Here is a 22,785-nt window from a genome sequence, read left to right as displayed (position 1 = left end):
TGATATGTTTTAACTTTTCATTCCTTCCATGAAGTGTTCTAAAGTTTTGACCTTGCCATGTTATCTAAAGTTCCGACCTTTGCACCTTATCTAACTTTTCTTTCATTTACTTCTAAGTTCGGTTGAACTTTAAAAGGTTCATTACGCTAAAATATGTATTTAAAAACGGTCATTCAACAGTGTTTTCTAACACAACGCTGTTAAATACAGGACGAAAAATAATCAACAACGCTCTTTTAAGCAAGCATTGTTAAATTTGATAGGTGGATATAGCTTTAATAACACATGCTTCAACGAGTACTATTGTATGTTTGCCTAAGATATTCAATAACACTCTTTTAAGCAAGCAATGTTGATTTGAATCTATTTAACAATGCTTGCTTAAATGAATGCTATTAAAAGTGACACATTTAACAATTACACATTTAATAGTGTTTAGTTTAATGAATGTTATTAAAAGTCATACATTCAAGAAACATTTGTTTTAGATATTACATAATATATATTTATAAAATTATTTAATTTTATTATGAAAGATACAACTTGAGTAAATATTACACGAAAGTAACCCAAATTGTTAACAGAAACTCATATGCTAGTTTTTTCATATATAACAGAACTTGATCATTTGTATACAAAAAAAGAAATTGGTTATTATTTCAAAAAATATATTCTAAATCAACAACCAATATTATTAAAATAGAATATTAAGGTGGGTAATTTGGCACAACAAAAACTCATATTTGGTAAGTAAATTATGTTATTTGCTATTCCATTCTCAAAAGTTGAGCATAATCTGACAACTACACCGAATTTGGCATTTTGTGGAGGTTTTTTTGTGTGAAGATTATTCAAATCTGCCAAAGTAAATTAAATGAGGTGTCTTGAGTAATAAACTAGATATACAGTGGAGGTTTTTATTTAATTTATGGAGGTTTTCAACCTCCACTATATTTTTCAATTTTCCTTTTCTCCTTTATTCTATCTAAACATATTCACATACCCTATCTTCTCCAAAACACATCTATCTCTTATGTGCCGTAACTTCTCCACCTACTTTGCTTCTCCAACTCAAATATTGTTTCAGAGTCGTCGTCGACCGCCACTGCCACCACTTGATGTGAACCTCCAGGGGTGGTTTGCTTCTTGGCCAATCGTTCTTGCCTGAAACTTAATTTAACTCGTGGAATAACACATTTTTTATGAATGTCTACATTTTGGTGTGTGATTATAGGTGAAATGTGTATGGAATTAGTGTTTGGGCCGAACTTATGTTTATTTTTGGTTTATGAATTTTTTTATGTGTTTGTGGTGGATAAAAGAAAATGGAAAAAGAATGAAGGGTTAGGCGCCACAAGTATGGCATACTTGATAAGCCAATGATGTCTGTCACAAGCTAGGAAGCTTGATAAGAACTATGGTGGTGGCACAACCAGCTTTGGTGTTTTAGGAGATCCTCTCAACTAAACAACTCAAATTTTAATCCAAAATTCAACTTATTTCATTCATCTTCAAAAGCATACGTAAATAGGAATTCTGAAATTAACAAAGTCCTAATTTGAATTTTAAAATTTAAGTAAACATGTAATTAATTGGTCTTTAGTGGGAGTTTAATGATAGATTTGTGTTGGCATGGATTTGGTTGAATTTCCTTGAGTAATAAGCCATGTGATTATTTGTTTTGTTTCTTGCTTGCCTGAGTTTGAATGTGGACGGATTTCACAAGGAAAAAGCATGAAAAGGAAGGTCGATAAATTCTTGGATCTTAATGTTTTTGGACATGATTTGGAATTCGAATTTGAGTAGGCTGATTGCCTCTTGATACTTGCCAATCTGAGTTGAAATGATGGGGATTTGTCCAAGGATTCACCCTCTTATGTTGAATAAGAGGCTTTGAATAAAATTTGATGACTTGCCTTTCTTGGATGAGCCTTGAATGCTTGAAATAGACTTGATTACTTCCCATAAGCTTGTCTCCTTTTGAATTTACACGCCCCACATGCCTTAATCAAATAAGGAAGTTATTTACTCCTTTAATTCCCTTCCAATCTGAATTGATAAATAGGGAAATGTTTTTGAATTTGTATTGTACGCCCCAATAACAAATAATGTGGTCAGCCTTGAGTTCACAGACCCAAGCCTCAATAAGGAAAGATTTTATGGTCTTTTACTACCTTTATGCCTCGCCAAATGAACTGATCTTAATAAGGCGATTTTTGAAGTTGTTTTGCATTTGAATCACATGCTAAAATCAGGATTGATTTGGCCAGCCCTGAATTCTCACACCCCAAGCCTCCAAAGGAAGGTTTTTGGGGCCATTAACTCCTTTATTGCCTTTCCAAACGAGTTGATCCCATTATGGCAAGAAATTAAGTTGATTGTCATTTGAATCACATGATCAAATCAAGTATGATTTGGCTAGCCCTGAATTCTCATGTGGCAAACCTCAAAAGGAAGGTTTTTGTGGGTATTAATGGACCATGTTACAAGGAAATAATATAACACCCCCAACCCTCATATTACATGATTTAAATAAAATAATTAACAATAATTTAAATTAAATCCTAAGACTACCCATGAGAATAACATTTCAATCTATTGAAAATAATATCTAAAACTATCATAATTTCATTCCAAGAATGTGGACTCTAAGTGGCTCTCCTAGTAGTAAGATTGTCCTCCATAAATCATAGGTTCCCACCCCCCTTGGTTTACATCATACCCTCCTTCTTGAAAAGAATTTGTCCTGAAATTTGAGGTACCGTCACCTCCTAGATCAAAGACCACCTTTTTGAATTGTTGGAACAAGCTCTCCACATATTCATCATGGGTTATACCCTCGATGAATAATCCAACAATAAGACAAGCACCAATAATTCTTCTTTCTTAAAAAATGTGCATCCTTAGAAAACACCATAAGTGTTGCGTCTTCATGGCTTATCTACATCACATCCATATGAACAATTTGACCAATGTAAAAACCAGCCTCCCATATGTGTGGATGAATAGGTGCTTCTTCTTTAATAAGGATTACTCCAAAGTCTTGCAACATTTTGTGAATAAAACTACGCAAAGACTTGTTAGTGGAAAAATAATAATTTACCCTACAGTGGAGGTAGGGGCTGTTTTGGAACCAAAATATTCTTAACCTCAGTTTGAATTTCACTAAAGTGTTTACACTCATTCTGTTTTAACTCAAAGAATTTTCACTCAAAGTAATTTCACTCAAAGTATTCTCCTCACTCAACGTGTTTTCCTCACTCACAAGTCTTTCACTCAAACCTTCCCTACACACAAGTGGTTCACTCAAATCTTCCCTACTCACAAGTGATTCACTCCTGACTTCAGATTCACTAAGAGTCCCTTTGGATGGACTTGGGTTGTCTTGGTAATTTTTTGTCTTGTTGATAGGATTTTGGAGCCTATCTACTTCTCCTTTCTGATTCATAGTCACTTGAATCAATACCATGTCACCTCCCATTTTGAACCCTCTATTATCTATTTGCCTTTAGAGGGCCAGGAGTTGGGTGTTCATTGTCTGAAAGGTTATCGTCATGTTTTCTGTCCTTGGAGGCATGGTTGGACTTCTATCTGGACTGGATATTATGATAGACTTTCAAGCAAGAAGTGGCTCTTATACCACTTGATGTGAACCTGCAGGGGTGGTTTGCTTCTTGGCCTATCGTTCTTGGCTGAAACTTAATTTGACTTACGAAATAACAATTTTTTTATGAATGTCCACATTTTGGTGTATGATTATAGGTGGAAAAAGAATGAAGGGTGAGGCACCACAAGTATGGAATACTTGATAAGCCAATGATATCTGTCACAAGCTAGAAAGCTTGATAAGAAATATGGTGGTGGCATAGCCAACCTTGGTGTTTTAGGAGAATCCTCTCAACTACACAACTCAGATTTTAATCCAAAATTCAACTTATTTCTTTTATCTTCAAAAGCCTACATAAATAGGAATTATGAAATTGACTAAGTCCTAATTTTAGTTGTAAAATCCTAATTAAACATGTAATTAATTGGTCTTTAGTGGGAGTTTAATGACAGATTTGCCTTAACATGGATTTGAATGAATTTCCTTGAGTAATAAGCCATGTGCTTATCTGTTTTGTGTCTTCCTTGGCTAAGTTTGAATGTGTACGGATTCCACAAGGAAAAAGTTGATTGCCTCTTGATACTTGCCAATCAGAGTTGAAATGATGGGGATTTGTCCAAGGATTCACATGCATATGTTGAATGAGGGGCTTTGAATAAGATTTGATGACTTGCCTTTCTTGGATGAGCCTTGAATGCTTTAAATAGACTTGATTACTTCTCATAAGCTTGTCTCCTTTTGAATTTACACACCCCACATGCTTTAATCAAACAAGGAAGGAATTTACTCCTTTAATTCCCTTACAATATGAATTGATCCGTAAGGAAATGTTTTTGAATTTGTTTTGCATGCCCAGATCAAAAATGATGTGGCCAGACTTGAGTTCACACACCCAAGCCTCAATAAGGAAAGATTTTATGGTCTTTTACTCCCTTGGTGCCTCACCAAACGAGTTGATCTTAATAAGGCAAGTTTTGAAGTTGTTTGGCATTTGAATCACAAGCTCAAATCAGGATTGATTTGGCCAGCCCTGAATTCACACACCTCAAGCCTCCAAAGGAAGGTTTTTGTGGCCATTAACTCCTTATTTCCATTACAAACGAGTTGCTCCTATTTTGACAAGAAATTAAGTTGCTTTTCATTTGTACCATATACTCAAATCAGGTATGATTTGGCCAGCCTTGAATTCAAATGCCCCAAACCTCAAAAGGTAGGTTTTTGTGGATATTAATGGACCATGTTACAAAGGAATAAAATAACACCCCAACCTTCATATTATATGATATAAATGAAATGATTAACAATAATTTAAATTAAATCCTAAGACTACCCATGAGAATAAAATCTCAATTTATTGAAAATAATAACTAAAACTATCTTAATTTCCTTCCAAGAATGTGGACTACAAGTGGCTCTCCTACTTGTAAGATTGTCCTCCACAAATCATAGGTTCCCCCCCCCTCTTGGCTTACATCATACCCTCCTTCTTGAAAATAATTTGCCCTCAAATTTGAGGTTCCATCACCTCCTGGATCAAAGACCACCTTTTTGAATTGTTATAACCAAGTCTCCGCACATTCATCATGGGTTATACCCTGGATGAATAACCCAACAATAAGATATGCACCAGTAATTCTTTTTCTTAAAAAATGTGCAACCTTAGAAAACACCAAAAGTGTTGAGTCTTCATGGCTTATCCACATCACATCCATAGGAACAATTTGACCAATGTAAATGCCAGCCTCCCATATGTGTGGATGAATAGGTTCTTCTTCTTTAATAAGGATTACTCCAAAGGCTTGCAACATTTTGTGAATAAAACTAGGCAAAGACTTATTAGTGGTAAAAATATTCTTTACCCTGGAGTGTGGGTAGGGGTTGTTTTGGAACCTAAACATTCTTAACCTTACTTTGAATTTCACTCATAGTGTTTACACTCATTGTGTTTACACTCATTATGTTTTCACTAAAAGCACTTTCACTCAAAGTAATTTCACTCAAAGTATTCTCCTCGCTCAAAGTGTTTTCCTCACTCACAAGTGTTTCACTCAAACCTTCCCTACTCACAAGTGATTCACTCAAATCTTCCATACTAACAAGTGATTCAGCCACGACTTCGGGTTCTTCATGTGGTTTCATATTGTAATGTCTTTTTGAACACCCTTACGAAGTCTATTGGCTTAGACTCCCTTTGGGTGGACTTGGGTTGTCTTGGTAATTTGTTGGCTTGTCGATAAGCTTTTGGAGCATATCTACCTCTCCTCTATGATTCATAGTCACTTGAATCAATATCATGTCGCCTCCCATTTTGAACCCTCAATTGCTCTATTTGTCATGTTCTCTATCTTGGGGACATGGTCGGACTTCTATCTGGACTGGACTTTATGATGGACTTTCAAGGAAGAAGTGGCTATGATACCACTTGATGCGAACCTCCAGGGGTGGTCTGCTTCTTGGCTGATCGTTATTTCCTAAAACTTAATTTGACTCGCGAAATAACACTTTTTTTATGAATGTCCATGTTTTGGTGTGTGATTATAGGTAAATGTGTTCGGAATTAGTGTTTGGGCCGAACTGGTGTTTATTTTTGGTTTATGAAGTTTTTATGTGTTTGTGTTGGATAGAAGAAAGTGGAAAAAGAATGAAGGGTGAGGTGCCACAAGTATGGAATACTTGATAACCCAATGATGTTTGTCACAAGCAAGGAAGCTTGATAAGAACTATGGTGGTAGCACAACTAGCCTCGGTGTTTTAGGAGAATCCTCTCAACTAATCAACTCAGAGTTTCATTTCGGTTAATTGGCCTTAGGAGATTCTGAAAGTTATGCATGGCATAGTTTCATCTTCATCAAGATTGCTCGCCAATGGGATATTCATCTCTCGTATCATTGATTATTATGAGATTGACACCACTCATGTGGATACTATCATGACTAACTCCCGAGAGCATCTTGTTGGTGATAACCTGATTCACAAAATGGGCATCTATAAATTCAGCAATGAATGGAAATTTCAAGAAGACCATACTGCCAGAGTGAATGAGGATATACCACCTGAAGATAATGCTGCAAATCCTAGTGATTCCATTCCTAAGCAACCACCTGTTGAGGCATTTGCTGAGGCTCAAGAACCATCGTTTGGGCTTTCTCACTTGGATGCGAACAGTGCCTCAATGCGCGTATAGATGGACATTTTCAGAGTATGAGGGATTCTATGGCTTCTGAATTTCAGCAATAGCAGAGGCTTTCCGAGGACCTAGAACGTATCATTTTCATAGTGCGTGCTACCTGTGGCTCATCTCCATCACCACCTACACAAGATTAAACTAGATAGGAATGTGTAGTGTGTGTTTAGGGTGTGTGGTTATTATGTTTTGGTGATTGTATTTTGGTGTTGCTTATGTTATGGTTGTATTTTGTAGTACTTTCTCTTTTGAACAATCTGTACTCGTTTATTGCACTTACTTTTATATGTTGTAAAACTTTGATGTTAATTTGGATTATATTTGCAAATTATTGCGTTATCCTTTGATGTTATATATTGTGCATATCTTATGTTGAATGATTGATATATTCTGAATATTGCTACATCATTATCTTTGATCATCCTATGGATTTCATGTTGAATTTACACAACTAGATAAATCTCACAATCAATTCTGCCATAATCTGTTTGTATTACTAAATAATCGATTAAATCTAAACTCTGTGCACATGTTCAAGTATTTTTTAAGCTGCTTAATCCATTATCCTTGATTAATTAATCGATTAAGACCAATAAACTGTATATATTTCCCTACTTTTGGCTTTTAGTATCATAATCTGCCATAGCTTTTTGATCATGCCAAAAGGGAGAGAAAGGTGTTGTTTGAGCTGTTTTGCAGGTTGAAGTGAGCTTCCACAAAGTAATCATATTGCTACCCTAGCATTACCTATTACATGGTTTGAGGGGGAGAAGCGCATTCTGATTCAACTCTATTCAAACATATTCAGTCCAACTTCAAGTCATCAAACAAGGAATTGTTTTAGTGTTTGTCATCATCAAAAATGGGGAGATTGAAATGGCAAATAGTCAAATGATGCAATTATAACCAACCTACGAAGTTTTGATGAACACAAGATCTTACATGGAAGCTTGAAGACTTGGGCATCTCAACAAACAACATACCAAGAACTCAAGGTCATTGTCGTAGAATCTAGGATTGCTTTTTATAGGCTAGAGTCCTAAGATGATTTCCTAGTATTGAGTCTTAGGGTATGTAAACCCAAGATGGATGTGTCTCACAAAGAGTCTAAAATAAAAATCACATAAAAGGAGGCATAACATCAACATATAATTATATGATAATTAACACTCATTCATTTGCATTTAGCATACATGATTTTATGCATAAAGGTGTAATCATTTCTAAAATCATGATTGCATGATCATTCATCATATAGGGTGTTTACCATTTAAAATTGAAAAACCATTTTTAACGATTTTAATCGATTAATCCAGTTTGTAATCGATTAAGTCCTAATGAAATACTTAATTGATTAAGGAAAGTCATAATCAATTAAATCGAGTTATAGTAGCTAACCTCCCAAGATTTCTATTTATTAATAGATTAAGTAAGATTTTAATCGATTAAGCCATAACTGAAAATTTGTTTTCAAAAACCCGTTAATCGATTAACATGGCAATTTAGTCGATGAATATCTGTTGTGTCAGTTATGAGCTAATTATGTTATTTTGCAACAGAAGCAAAATCAGTTTTAAAGCAATGATTTTCACACTTTCATAGAAAAATAATTGAGGATCATTGTGAGATCGAAAAATTACTGAGAGAAAAGAAAAACAAAGATTCATGGTGCTAAACTTTTCAAAGCTAATATGTTGATTCTTTGAAGTTTTTCTTGCAAATGTTTTTGAGTGAAAAAAGAAGAAAAAAGAGAGTTCTTTTTATTGTGCTTACACGTTTCATTCATTTGAAATACCTTGCATGATTTCTACTCTTAGTTCTTAGGGTTGTTTGTGAGATGATTCTGTCAAGTGTTGTAGAAGAGTCGATTTAATTGTTGTTATCCGCACAATCTTGTGTGCAAAGTAATTTGGCAAAATTCAGTAAAGTTGAGGATAATTCTCGTTGTGTGTGGTATCATAACATGTTGAGAACTAGGGATCTTCACAAGACAGGGAGTCTAGATTCAAGCAAAGAGTGTCGGCTAGGTCCAGATTGCGCGAACGGTGTGGTATCCAAGTATATGTAGATAGAGGTCAAACTGAGCTTGGTGGCTCAATGATTTCAAGAAGGAAGTTCTCGTCTAGTGATATTGGAGGTGTGTTTGTAACTAAATTACATTTCTAATAATGAAGAAAAGTCTCCCAGATCAACCGGGAGACCTGGATGTAGTTTGCAAATGGACCCGCAAACGATCCAGGATAATATCCTCTAGCACAATCTTCTCTTTCTCTATCTCTTTAAAATTCAGTCTTTACTACTTTCTATGTTGAAATTGCATTATGTGATGAAGTGTTAATTTTGTTAATTTTACTATAATCACGAATCAATATTGAGTTAGTAAAGATCTAGATTCATCACTATTTTCCAAAGCAAGAAAACTATTTTTCAAAAGAATAACAACTAGTATTATCGATTGATGTGTTGATTGTAATCGATTAATAGAACTGTCCTGAATTGATTAACCCTATTGATAATCGATTAGCAACAATAGCTATGTATTCTGCACAAATATCAGAAAAGCGGGATTGGTGATCCGCTACACCTATTCACCCCCCTCTAGGTGTGCACATTATCATTCAAAACCAAAACAATCACATTTATTTGTAGTCAAAAGAATCATGAAATATCTAAAAGGCACAACTGACGTTGGATTAATTTATCCAAAAGGAAGTATATGTGATTGGGTAGGTGATAAGTGCCAAAAATGCCTAAATTTCATCCACATTTTATGGCACTTATCCTTGGCAAAATTGAGAAAACGAACTTAATTCTACACTTTTTGGATAAAATGTCACAATCTTGTATATAACCTTTGTGTATTTCTTTTTTATAATATTTTTGTAGGATTTAGGTGTAAAAAATGCAATTTCATGGTCACCGAAGGCATTGTTTTCGGGCACAAAATTTCAAGAAAAGGGATAGAAGTGGATAAGGAAAAAGTAGAAGTCATAGAGAAGCTTCCACCACCAACAAATTTTAAAAGCATAAGAAGCTATCTACGACATGTTGGATTCTACTAACGCTTTATCAAAGATATCTCCAAAACAGCTAAGCCCCATTGTAATCTTCTCCTTAAAGATTCTGCTTTTAATTTTGATGAATCATGTTTAGAAGCACTCAAAACTTTGAAAAATTGCTTGGTAACCGCCCCTGTTATAATTGTACCAAACTGGGATCTACCTTTTGAACTAATGTGTGACGCTAGTGATTATGCAGTTGGTGCAGTTTTGGGACATAGGTGGGAGAAGGTGTTCCATGCAATACATTATGCTAGCAAAGTTTTAAATGAGGCAGAAGTTAACTATGTCACCATAGAAAAAGAATTGCTAGCTATTGTATTTGCATTGGAAAAATTTAGAAGTTATTTGATTGGGGACAAAATTATTGTTTTATTGATCATGCCGCAATCAAATACCTCCAAATGAAACCTGACTCCAAGCCATGGTTAATACGCTGGGTGCTACTGTTGCAGGAATTTAACTTAAAAATCCGTGACAAAAACGGGAAAGATAATCTCGTGGAAGATCATTTGTCACGATTAATCAATGAAGAAGTCAAGAAAGGAGAGAAAAACTAAAGCATTTCCGAATGAAAAGCTATTTCTCCTTCAAGAACGACCATGGTTTGCTGATATAGCCAACTACAAAGCCTCGAGAATTATTCTTGATCATTTCAACTATTAGCAAAAGCGGAAATTTCTCAAAGAGGTCAACCATTACATCTGGGACGAGCCATACTTATTCAAAGAAGGAACTGACAACATAATTCGAAGATATGTTGATTCAAAGAAGGCTCAGAAAATTTTAAAGCATTGCCATAATTTTGCTTATGGAGGACATTACAATGGAGAAAGAACTACTACGAAAGTCCTCCAATCTGGTTTTTTCTGGCCTTCTATTTTTAAAGATGCCAAAAATTTTGTTCAAAAATGTGATGCATGCCAAAGATCTGGCAGAATTGGAAAAATAAATGAAATGCCCTTGCAAAATATTTTGGAAATAGAAATTTTTGACTATTAGGGCATTGATTTCATGGGTCCTTTCCCATCATCGTTTTCGAATGAATATATCTTGGTGGCTTTTGACTATGTTTCTAGATGGGTAGAAGCATTAACAACACCAAAAGCGGATGGAAAAACAGTTATAAAATTTCTGTAAAAAAATAGTTTTACCCACTTTGGAACACCAAGAGTACTCATAAGTGATGGGGGATCTCATTTTGGAAACTCCCAATTACATAAGGTTTTGGAATTTTATAATGGTAGACATAAGATAGCATCACCTTATCATCCACAAATCAATGGGCAAGCTGAAGTATCCAACATAGAATTGAAAAGAATTTTAGAAAAGACAGTCTCTTTCTCAAGGAGAGATTGGTCACAAAAGTTGGATGATACTTTATGGGCATATAGAACTGCATTTAAATCACCAATAAGCCAAACTCCATAGTTTACGACAAAGCTTGTCATTTACCAATTGAATTGGAGCATAAAGCCTATTGAGCACTTAAGTTTTTAAATTTTGATTTGAATGATGCAGGAACAAAACGAAAGAATCAGTTATACCAATTAGAGGATATGAGGTTCCAAGCTTACGAATCTTCAATATTGTATAAAGAAAAGGCTAAAAAGTACCATGACTCCAAAATTCGAAGAAAAGATTTCTATCAAGGTCAAAAGGTACTCTTGTTTAATTCAAGATTAAAACTGCTTCCCGGAAAATTCAAGAACAGATGGTGAGGGCCATTTGTGACAAAAGATGTTGAATTGGAATATGGAGCAGTTGAATTGGAATATCCAAAGTCTCAAACGATTTGGACAGTGAATGGACAAAGGTTAAAACCATACTTGGGTGATGAATCAGGATCCATCATCGAAATTGCATCAGAATAACCTCTATAGCTGAAACATGCGTCAAGCTATTGACGTTAAACGAGCGCGTGCTGGGAGGCAACCCAGTAGTTGGTTAGTTTTTAAATTTCTTTTTAATCTATGTCATGTTTTGTGTTTAATTATATTTGTATTTAGAAGTAATATGATATTCTTGAAAAAATTTCATACGCATCAAACACCTCCTTAAAACCAATATTTCCATTGGCTTGAGGAAAAATAAATTGTATCTTTGTGCAGTTTAATTCATAGATTGTATCTTTGTGGATAGGAAAAATACAGTCATAATGAGTGATCTAATTACTAACTTTTGTTTTCTGTCATTTATTTTCCGCAACTAACATTTATTTTCTGTCATTTAAATTCTACAAGTTACATTTATTTATTCTTTACCAACCTTCCATAAGGAAGTAGTTCGGGTAATAAAGGAAAGCGAAAATAAATATCACTCATTATCACTTGTGTTAATTTTCTGAATTCATACCATTATACCGGCATTGAAATTAATCCAAGAAAGCCGAGATGGTATGAAGTTGTTAATAATTTACTAAAGCTATGTTTTTTATTAAAAGAACATTCTTGAAACCATTATAATGGCTTTGTAATTTATTCCAACAAAGCCAAGATGGCGAGCAAAGAATTGACTTGTCATTAAATAAATAAATCAGAAACTTGCCTCAATAAGTAGCAAGGAAAACTCTTTTAACAGTAGGATATTCAGATTCAGATTTTGCTAGATGCATAAGTAAGAGAAAAAGAACAAGTGGTACATGTCATATATTAGGAAATGCACTAGTCTCATGGTCATGCAAGAAACAAGCATGTGTTTCCCTAAGTACTGTTGAAGCAAAATACATAGGGGCAAACATTTGTTGTGCCCAAGTGTTGTGGCTTAAACAACAAGTACGAGATTATGGCTTAAACTTAGGATGCATTCCCCTAAAATGTGATCATACTAGTGCTATAAATCTCACAAAGAATCCAATAATGTATTATAGAACCAAACACATAGATATAAGACATCACTTCCTTAGGGACCATGTCCAAAGAAAAGATGTGACTGTGGAATTTGTTGACACTCATAACCAACTAGTAGATGTATTTACTAAACCTTTGGCAAAAGAATCTTTCTCTAAAATTAGACGAGAATTAGGCATACATGATGAAGCTTACTTGTCTTAAATTCTTATATATGATTATATGTTTGTTTCATTATGTTTCTCTTATGTCTAATTGTACTTAAAATTGCTTAGTTTTACTTAAAATTTTCAAATTTTTGGGGTATGTAATCGATTACATAGGGTCAATAATCGATTACCAGGCATTAGTATGCTTGAAGGTTAAAAATTCTAGGGTCAGTAACCGATTACTGCATTTGGCAGAAACTTTCAGTAACCGATTACCCATCTATGTAATCGATTACCTAAGGTTGCTGTTCGAACCAGTATTTAAGTAACCGATTACTCAAACCAGTATTTAAGTGTTATTCTCCATTTTTCAGACACTTCATCTTCTTCCTCAAACCTGTTTTTCGTGTCTAAACGTGTTTGCCTCTAAAAACTTAATTTTTGATATGATTTGAGTGATTTTTGAGTCATTTCATATCACATTTTCAATTCTAAACACTTCTACTCCTTAAATTTCGTGTTTAGTGGCCAAAATAAAAAAAATTCCCAAATCTCTCAAACACTGAAAACCTAATCTTTCAAAACTTCAACCCATGGCTTCATCATCAAGGGCTAAGAAGCAACGTACCGGTTTGTCTCAAAAGAAGTAAGGTACTTCATCTTTTGAGACTATTCCTCTGGATTTGGCACGACTTCTTGCAAATGATGAACAACAAAAAGTCTTCTTGGAGCAGTTTCTTAGACGATCAATCTTTGCTCCTAACTATGGTAATTTACGTAACTTTGAGTTTGAAGATTTCCATTTCCCTATTCTACATACGCAAGAAGATATTTTTGATTTCTGTGAGGAATCAAATGCCTATTATCCTGAACTTGTGAAAGTATTTTTCTGCAATTTGAACTTTAGGAAAAATCGATTAACATCCTTTGTGAAAGGAAAAGAAATTTTTTAGATGTTAAAACCTGCAGATCAATATGATGTACTATACCCTCTCAAGGTAGCATAAACGATTTTGGTCTTACATGTGAATGGAATAATTATGTTAGAAAAAAGTTCTACTACTCAATGTGTAGATTCTCTAAACGGGAAATCGAAATGCATAAGCAACAGACTTTAGGTGAAACTGTAAAGAGTAGAGATATACTTGCTATAGGAAATCTCAATCTCGAGGATTGTTTGCTTCATTACTTTCTTAGCTATGTCATTATTCGAAAATTTTCAAATCATTCTCAAATTAATGACATGGAACTACAATTGATATATGCTCTTAAGCATAACCTTCAAATCATATCTAATTTTCATACACTTTTCATGGCACTTATCCTATACAAAAATGTGAAACCTCACTTAATTCAACACTTTTTAGATAAATATTGTTTGTTTGAATAATATAATTTTTTATCACCTCTTGTCCAAGTTTCCCATGATTTTGTAGGAAATTGATTAAAAATAATTAATCAAAAAGATAGCCAAGAATTCATGCCAAATCACAAGCCAAAAAGTCCAAAAAACTGCTCAAAACAAACAAGCTAAGCATGGCATGCTGTGTCATTAGCTTGCCACCAAAAAGATGACTTAGGCTTGAAGAAATGTACATTTCTTTACCTTTAAGAAACCCAAGCTCGGTATGCAAAGCAATGCACAACTCAAAAGCTTACCTAGACTTGAAGAAATCATGCCAAAAGTGCCAAGTAACCAACTAAAATCAACTCAAGAATCATGGAACAAAGGTTGCTTTGGCTTGAAGAAAGGTAGGCACTTCAGGGCTTAAAAGTAATTCATATATTCATACACATTCAATTCTTAACATACTCTCTCAAATACAAATTCTTCTCTTCTTTTGTATCATATTTTGAAATCAATACATTCAAGTTAGTAGTTTTGGTTAAGTTTTGATTCTTTATGAAGTTCTTAATGCGGTTTTAGCTTGATCACCTAAAACTTAATTTAAAGATCCAAAAATGCTTCTTCTTAAAGTGTTTACAAGTGAACTAAAAAGTATAACCTACACCTTAGTTCACTTGCCACATCCAACATCTATTTTAAGCAACTTATGTTCAGGGCTAAATAATGCTAATGGAGCCTAAAGTAGGGTGTGACAACCTACTCCGACGGGTGGCACTTAACTATTATTTAGTGTATTACATAAGGTTTGAAAATCATCTTATCATTCTAGGACACTAGATGAAGGATTCAGATATGATGTGTGGAATCAACCAAAAGTATAGCACATAACTTGTAATGTTTTCAAAATCAATTGAGTCTAGAAATAATTCCATATTTCAAACCAATTCTCTCCTCAAGAATTTGTGCATATTAGTTGTCTGTGTTTATTTGTTTACTTGTTAACATTTCATAAACAAAATCAAAACAAAAATATGTTCAATCTTTATTAGTGATATAACATGTTTACAATAATGTTCTATTAGGCAATTCCTTGTTGTTCGACATAACCCTATACTATACTACAATTGAATCTTGAAAGAGATACAAATGTAAAATAGTAAAGTATTAACATAAATTTTATTTGTTGACAAAGAAAGAAACCTTGAATTAAAGTGTAATTTAATTCATAAATTGTATCTTTGTGAAAAGGAAAAATACAAAGTCATAATGAGTGATCTAACTACTAACCTTTACTTTCTGTCATTTATTTTCCGCAACTAACATTTATTTATTGCTTTATTTATTTATTTTTTACCATCCCTCCATAAGGAAGTAGTTCGGTCAATAAAAGAAAACGAAAATAAGTATCACTCATTATCACTTATGTTAATTTGCTATATTCATACCATTATACCGGTGTTGGATTTAATCCAACAAAGCCGAGATGGTATGAAGTTATTAATAATTTAATAAAGCTAAGTTTTCGATTAAAGGAACATTCTTAAAACCATTATACTTACGTTGGAACTTATTCCAACAAAGCCGAGATGGTGAGCAAAGAATTGACTTGTCATTAAACAAATAAATCAAAAACTTGCCTCAATAACCAGCAGAGAAAATACTCTTTCAACAAATTAGCATCGTAGCCAGGGAATTTCTAAATAATAGAAATTATTATTTACTATGCTATATTATTAATAATCTTGTACAAAAATCTTTTTATTTACTTTTTGTACAAATTAATTTGAATTTGTATAAACAATGTAAATTACAAACATTGTCTATTCTTAATCACTATCTTTCTTTGGAACAAAAATTGAAACATTTCCTTTGGTGCATGCGTTGCAGGAAAAAAAAGGTTGAATTTTCTTTCGATCCAAAACTTGAAAAAAAAACTCTACGAAAGAAAAGGAAAGCCCAAAGGAAAGCCAAGAAAAAATTAGAATCAATGACCAATAATCACAGAACCACTGAAGGATCAAGGGCAGAAAACTAGCCGAATACTGGTGGATTTGTTAGTTTCACGTCGAGGAACATATTAAGGTTTTGGAGACCATCTGGTACCCAAATGACTCTAGAAATGAAATATGCATTGGTACAGCTAATGTATGCCAATCCATTTTCCAGTCTAGAGCATGAAGATCCATACAACAATCTCACAAAATTCTACGAGTTGGTTGGTACTGCTGGAGTATTAGAAATAGAAGAGGAAACTACTTTTCTGAGGATGAAGGTGAAGGAGGAAAAGAATGGAAGGTGAGAAGCGCCACAAGCAAGGTTGCTTGATAAGCTATGGAGTTTTCCACAAGCAAGGATGCTTGATAAGAACAACAATGGTGGCCACGACCAACCTAGGTTTAGGAGAAGTGCTCTCAACTAAAACAATTCAAATTTACTCAAAATTCCACTTAACTTTTATTAATCCAATCTGAATCCATAAATAGGCAAACTTGCCTTGGCTGAAAAGAAAATAGACCAAGTCCTAATTAACTTGAATAATTTCAAATCCTAATTTGAACCTATGCTAAAATAAAAACGAAATAATAATATAATCTCCTAATTAAATCAAGTAGATAAGATCTTAAATAATGTGATTTGGGTTGAATAGTCTCCACGGTTTGGAAGAAGATTGAGATGAGATGATTTCCTTGATTTGAGGAAGCTTGATTCGAATTTGGTGTTGGTGTTGGTGTTCTTGGCTTTGCCGAAATTATGTGGAGGTTTGAGAAGAAAATGTATAGATTAGGTTGTTCTGGCTGATTTGAAAAGATTATATTTGTTGGCAGCAACATATCTATCTTCTTTCAAATTCAAATCCAAATCTATATTCTTTCGATTCAAATTGCTATAACAAACCTATCTTCTTTTAAATTCGTTTTCCCTCCATGCCTTATCTCCTTGTTTGAATTAGAGATAAGGTGTTAGCTGAATTGCCTTATCTCCTTGTTTGTCCTTGTAGATAGAGTTCCTTACGTGCCTTGTAATGAAGTGATCATGCCTTGACTTCCATTTTCCCTAGCCACGTGAAAGGCTTACCCTTGAACCTAAGTAAACTACTTGGTCATGAATATGGACCAATGCTACAAATAATTCCGAACCCATATTACATGAATTAAATACTAAAAATACTTGAATTAAACCTAAGACTAGATGAGAATGCAATCTCATTTATTTGAATCAATGAAAATAAAATAAACCTAAGTAGAAAGTTACCTATGGACATAAATGTCCTTCTCATATATCCTCTCCTGGGTCAATTGTCCTTTGAGACCTTAAGGACCCCTGCCTTGGCCTTGGCCCTAGTTGTAGGACCATCATGACTTCTCTTGCCCTTAGAATCAAAGGCTGCCCTAGGAGGTTTTACATCAACTGCTGGAGTATCAGAAACAGAAGAGGCAACTACTTTTCTAAGGCTTTTTCCTTTAACTCTGATAGGGAAAGTCAAGGAATAGTTTCTAGATCTGCCACCACATATTCAGGAGCATATACTTTCCGCAAGGAAAGTTTATGGATCTGAAGACAACTATATTCACATTTGTTCAACCTGTTGGGGTAAGTCTTTGCAAATCTTGGGATAGATAATGGATTTGATGTGGAAACTCAAATCCATATCTTCATTAATAGATTACAACAAGAACACGAATGGATTCTGAACAGGACGGCTGGCGGATAACTTTTGACTTAACCACAGCATGAAGCCATCAATATAATTGAATCCATGGCATTAAATGACCTGAAAAGTCAACACCAAAGAGGACCACCACCACCAAGAAGAGGTGGAATTCTCGGATTGAGTTCAACAGATGCTATGTTTGCTCAACATAAACTGCATCAAGAACAGCTTGATGATGTGAACCAAAAGCTTAATGATTTACTCGACAACTACGAGAATCTTCAAGGAAGCAAGTTTAGAGGCGTGACAATTGTGCTGACAATCATGAAGCAGACCATTGTCAAAATGAGGAGGTCCACTTTGTGGGCAATCCTCCAAGGCAAAACTTTCAAAATAATTATCCTAAAGGTGATAATAATCAGTTTCAGAGGAATGAGCCTTTAAGACAAGATAATCCTCAAAAATCACCATCTACCCAAGGAATAATCAGTATCAACACCCAACACACGACAAAAGTGTTAAACTGGAGGACACACTAAATCAGTTCATGCAAATGACGATGTCAAACCAGAAGAACACTAATGCATCTCTGAGGAATATGGAAATTTAAATTGGGCAACTGGCCAAACAACTAGCTGAAAATCAGAAATCAACATTTTCAGCTAATATAGAAGTCAATCCGAGAGAGCACTGTAATGTTGTCCTAAGGAGTGAACCAAGCTCAACTGAGCAGTACAAGGAAGATGGTGAATTCTGGTTATGTAGGTAACGTGCGTCAACTGAGTACATTTTGAATATATATCCTATGTATTTTTTTCCCTTCATCTTTTTCTTCTATATAATACTTTATATTTTATGACAAAAAAGAAGAAATTTTTTTATAATCAAAGTAAAGATTAACTTTATTTTTGAAAATAATTTTTTTGATTTTTAGGAAGAAATCAAAAAAAAATTAAAAACTATGGGAAAATATGAATATTCAAGAATGGGTTATTAGGCCAAATCAAAATCTAGTAAAAACTCAAAAAGGGCCCAAACCAAGGCCAAGTCATGGCCATGACTCAATCAAATTCAGTCAAACCTTGAACAAAGACCCACCTCCCAGCTGACCAGGCACTTAGCGTAAGTCTGACACGGGCCATGTGGTCTAAGGGACAAAAATCCCCTCAAAAGAGGATTTCTCTTATCTTCATATCTCTTGAATAAATCAAACTTTTGACCAAATATTCCCACTCTTTTTAAACCCCTCAATGTTCCGATTTTGAAAACAGTAAGTTATTTTCAAAAAAGTTCAATATCACAAAGCTTTCATTTTTCCTAAAAGCTCTCAAGTTCTTCATCATAATGTAAGTATCTTATTTCTCTTTACATTTTCATGCTTATTTCTTCCTTTTTGAAGCTTGTTGTTTCAGAATATGTTTTAAGAACAAATGAAAATAATTTTTGAGAAAATCCAACAGAAAAAGTTTCAAAAAGTCACCATTTTTTAAAGATGTGTATATGCTTGTTGATTATGTTTAAACTTGAATAGATGTGTTTTTCATGATCAAAACAAAATAAAATATTCCTTGACACATCTCATGCTCACACTTTCAAATGATAGAAATCTAGATCATGAACTTGAAAACAATTTTTAACTTTCTATCATAGTGTTTTTGATTGAAACACATATCTTTAGATCAAAATTCCTTTCAAAACTTTTCTGAAAATAGATTGTGTGAAAAGAGGGGCTGTTTTGGTTAAGTAGAAACATTTTCCAAATGGTTCAACCAAAAAGAATGAGATATGTTGAAAACATGAGCAAAAATTCAAAGTCATGAATTTATTTTCAAAAACTTTCAAATATCAATACCTCAAAATCTCATGTTGGCCGAACACTATAAATGACAATTGACATGAACTTGTTCAAAAATTACCAACAATAGAAACATCATTGAATAGTCAAACTTGACTACTTTTTTGAAACTTGTGCACTTCTAAATGAGGCATCATATTTATTTTGTTTACTTTGTGAAAACCTTAAATTCGGCCATGAATGTAAATATTCTCAAAGTAACAAATTTGAAGAAAAAATGAAGTTGTATGCTCTAAACAATTTCAAATCTTGATTTTAGTAACTAACTCCTTGGTTTAGAAAAAATATTTTGTTGGAATTATAAATTTTGTTGGAGTTCATCAAGGAGAGTAAAGGAAGTCACTAATGAAGACAAGAGCAGCAAATTTTCTTCAAAGGATGGCAATAAAAGTTTTAAGGAAATAACTCTAAAAAGTGCAACCAATTTGGCAAAAGCTTACTCAACCCAAAAAGATGTTCTCATTGGACGTGGTAAAACAATTTTATGCCAACTCCATTGTTTCAAGTGTGGCAAGGATGAATCAATGTACATGGGTGAATGGGACCCAAGTTTTTTATGACAAATACATGATAAATGACTACTTGGGCAACCCATGGAACCCATCATCAACAAATGATCATGACTTGGCCACCTATCAATTGAAGTTAAGTGCTTCCTATATAGGGGAAGGTGAAGGACATCATGAAGCCTATGTCAGAAAAATATTATGTTTGGAAGGCTTGGAGCTCAATCAATGTGGGCCAATTTTCAGATTTTGTATGACCCAAATGTCATAAATTTGGACCATTTTTGTTTTGTCCAACATATGGCCTTCCTCACATGTCTCGAATTTGACAATCCCCAATGCAAAGCTCATCAGTTCTATATATGATGAAGAATCCCTTGACATTGTTGTAGTCATCTCTGATGCTATTCATGATTGCATCACGAGGGGGGTTCTTTCAATCATTATGTTGTCATTTATCACTAACCTGTGCAAGTATCAACTTGTACCTGGACCTTACAAGGAGGTCATGACCTTGAAGACTGAAATCAATGCATCATATGTAAGCACTTACTGCAAGGAGAAAAGCATCTCACAGGCTCGGGCTGAGCTTAGGAATTTTTTTAGCAATTTGGGCCAAAATCAACAAATTACTCATGGGAAGACAATGACTTCCAAGATAAACGCCATAATACAAGAACAACAAATGCAAAACTTACAAGAAAATGCATGCTATCGAGAAATCAAGGGGATTTATAAGAACTTGCATAGCATCTTTGGAAAAAGATCCAACTTCAAAGGAGGATCATATGAGGAATTTGTGGCAAGCACTAAGTGTCCCGGAGGAAGATCACAAGACACAAGTGAGGAGGAAGAGAAGGATGAAGATGAAGATTGAGAAAGCTCTTTCCGGTTTTCTCTTTTTCCATACATGAATTTCCAAGTTAATTATCTTTATATTGCATTTTGAATATTCGGTACTATGTTTTAAGTTGTTTTACGTTTCTAATATCTTTTTAATCTATGTTATGTTTTGTGTTTAATTAAGTTTGTGTTTAGAATTAATATGTTATTCTTTAAAAAAAATTCATATGCATCAAACATCTCCTTAAAACCAATTTTTTCATTGGCTTGAGAACAATCCATCATTAGAAGAGGAGGAACATGGTTTAATGCATTAAAAGTGTATATAAGATTATAGAGTTATTTAAAAAGTAATTGGCTTGTCCATAAACTCAAAAAAAAATTCAAAACCGAAATCAAAGTGGCTAACTAAAAAATTGTGGCATGATTACATGATTACAAATTGTTAAGCATATCTTGACTTAAGCTTTTATTGAGCAAAATGAAATACATGCTAAACGTTTGGTAAAAACATCACATAATGTCATAACTTGATTTTTTTTGCAAATGGAATTTAAACTTGTGTAACATGATTTTGCAAATATTTTTAAATCAAGAATTGTAAATCAAAACCAAGTGAGGGAGCGAGCCAAACATGCGAGGATCAAAGTTACATCACCATTTCTTTTGTCTAATTAAACTTGTTTGACTCTTTAAATCTCTTAATTGCATAAGATTGATAGGAAGTGGTCAAGGCATGTTATTTCTTTAGTTCAACCAAAAGGCCAAAAAGACTAACCAAAATTTAGGATTATCCGTTGATAAACCCCTTTGAGCCAAACAAGGTAAAACATTTTTTTCAAATTATCCAATGAAAACCGAAATTGAAAACAATGTTCTAAAAGAGAGCATTAATGTTTAAAGGATGTTTGAAAGAATCAAGTTATGGGGAAAATTGGTGGACTTGTCTTCTTAAAAGGAAAAGAAAATTGTTTTCTCAATCTCTTTACAAAAACAACAAAAAGTGGTAAAATAAAGTGAAAAACAAAATGAGAATGAGAAATACAAAGAAAAGCCAAAAAGAAGCCAAGGTTCAAAAGCTAAGAGGTTGGAAAAGAAAATTATGGAAAAAAAGTAGAGTGAAGTGCTTCATTGAGAAAATTTTACAAAATGCTCTCTTTTTTTAACTTAACTTGATTATCTAGAAAAACCATGATTATCCAAACGAAGCCTCATTATAACCGAAAACAAGACCTTAGTGATCTTTGATTTATTATGCAATTTAAGAGAATAGGTGAGACAAAGAACAAGTTCAAATTACTACAATCAAATGGTTGAAATATTGAGTGAAACACTTACCCCTTTAAAGTTTGAATTTTGAACTTGTGTGCAAAAACACTTTTTGATTGAAAAATATTTGCTTAGGTAAATTGTTACACACTTTTGTTGAAAAAAGCATGCATTTCATGTCTGAAGCCTTATGTGGAAAAATTCACAAATCGTTAAAAATCTCATTGGAAACATTTTTTGATCATGCTTAAGCAAATTTGAAATCATGTCAATCATATCTTGAAAAATTAGCCAAGCTTTGAATTCGGGTGTGCTTTACCATTTGTTTGAGGACAAACAAAGTCTTAAGTTGGGGGGAACTGATAAGTGCCAAAAATACATAAATATCACCACTTTTTATGGCACTTATCCTTGGCAAAATTGAGAAAACCAACTTAATTCAACACTTTTTTGATAAAATATCA

The sequence above is a fragment of the Lupinus angustifolius genome, unplaced genomic scaffold, assembly GCF_001865875.1.
Source record: "Lupinus angustifolius cultivar Tanjil unplaced genomic scaffold, LupAngTanjil_v1.0 Scaffold_367, whole genome shotgun sequence".
Taxonomy (NCBI): domain Eukaryota; kingdom Viridiplantae; phylum Streptophyta; class Magnoliopsida; order Fabales; family Fabaceae; genus Lupinus; species Lupinus angustifolius.
This window is presented reverse-complemented; position numbering follows the sequence as displayed.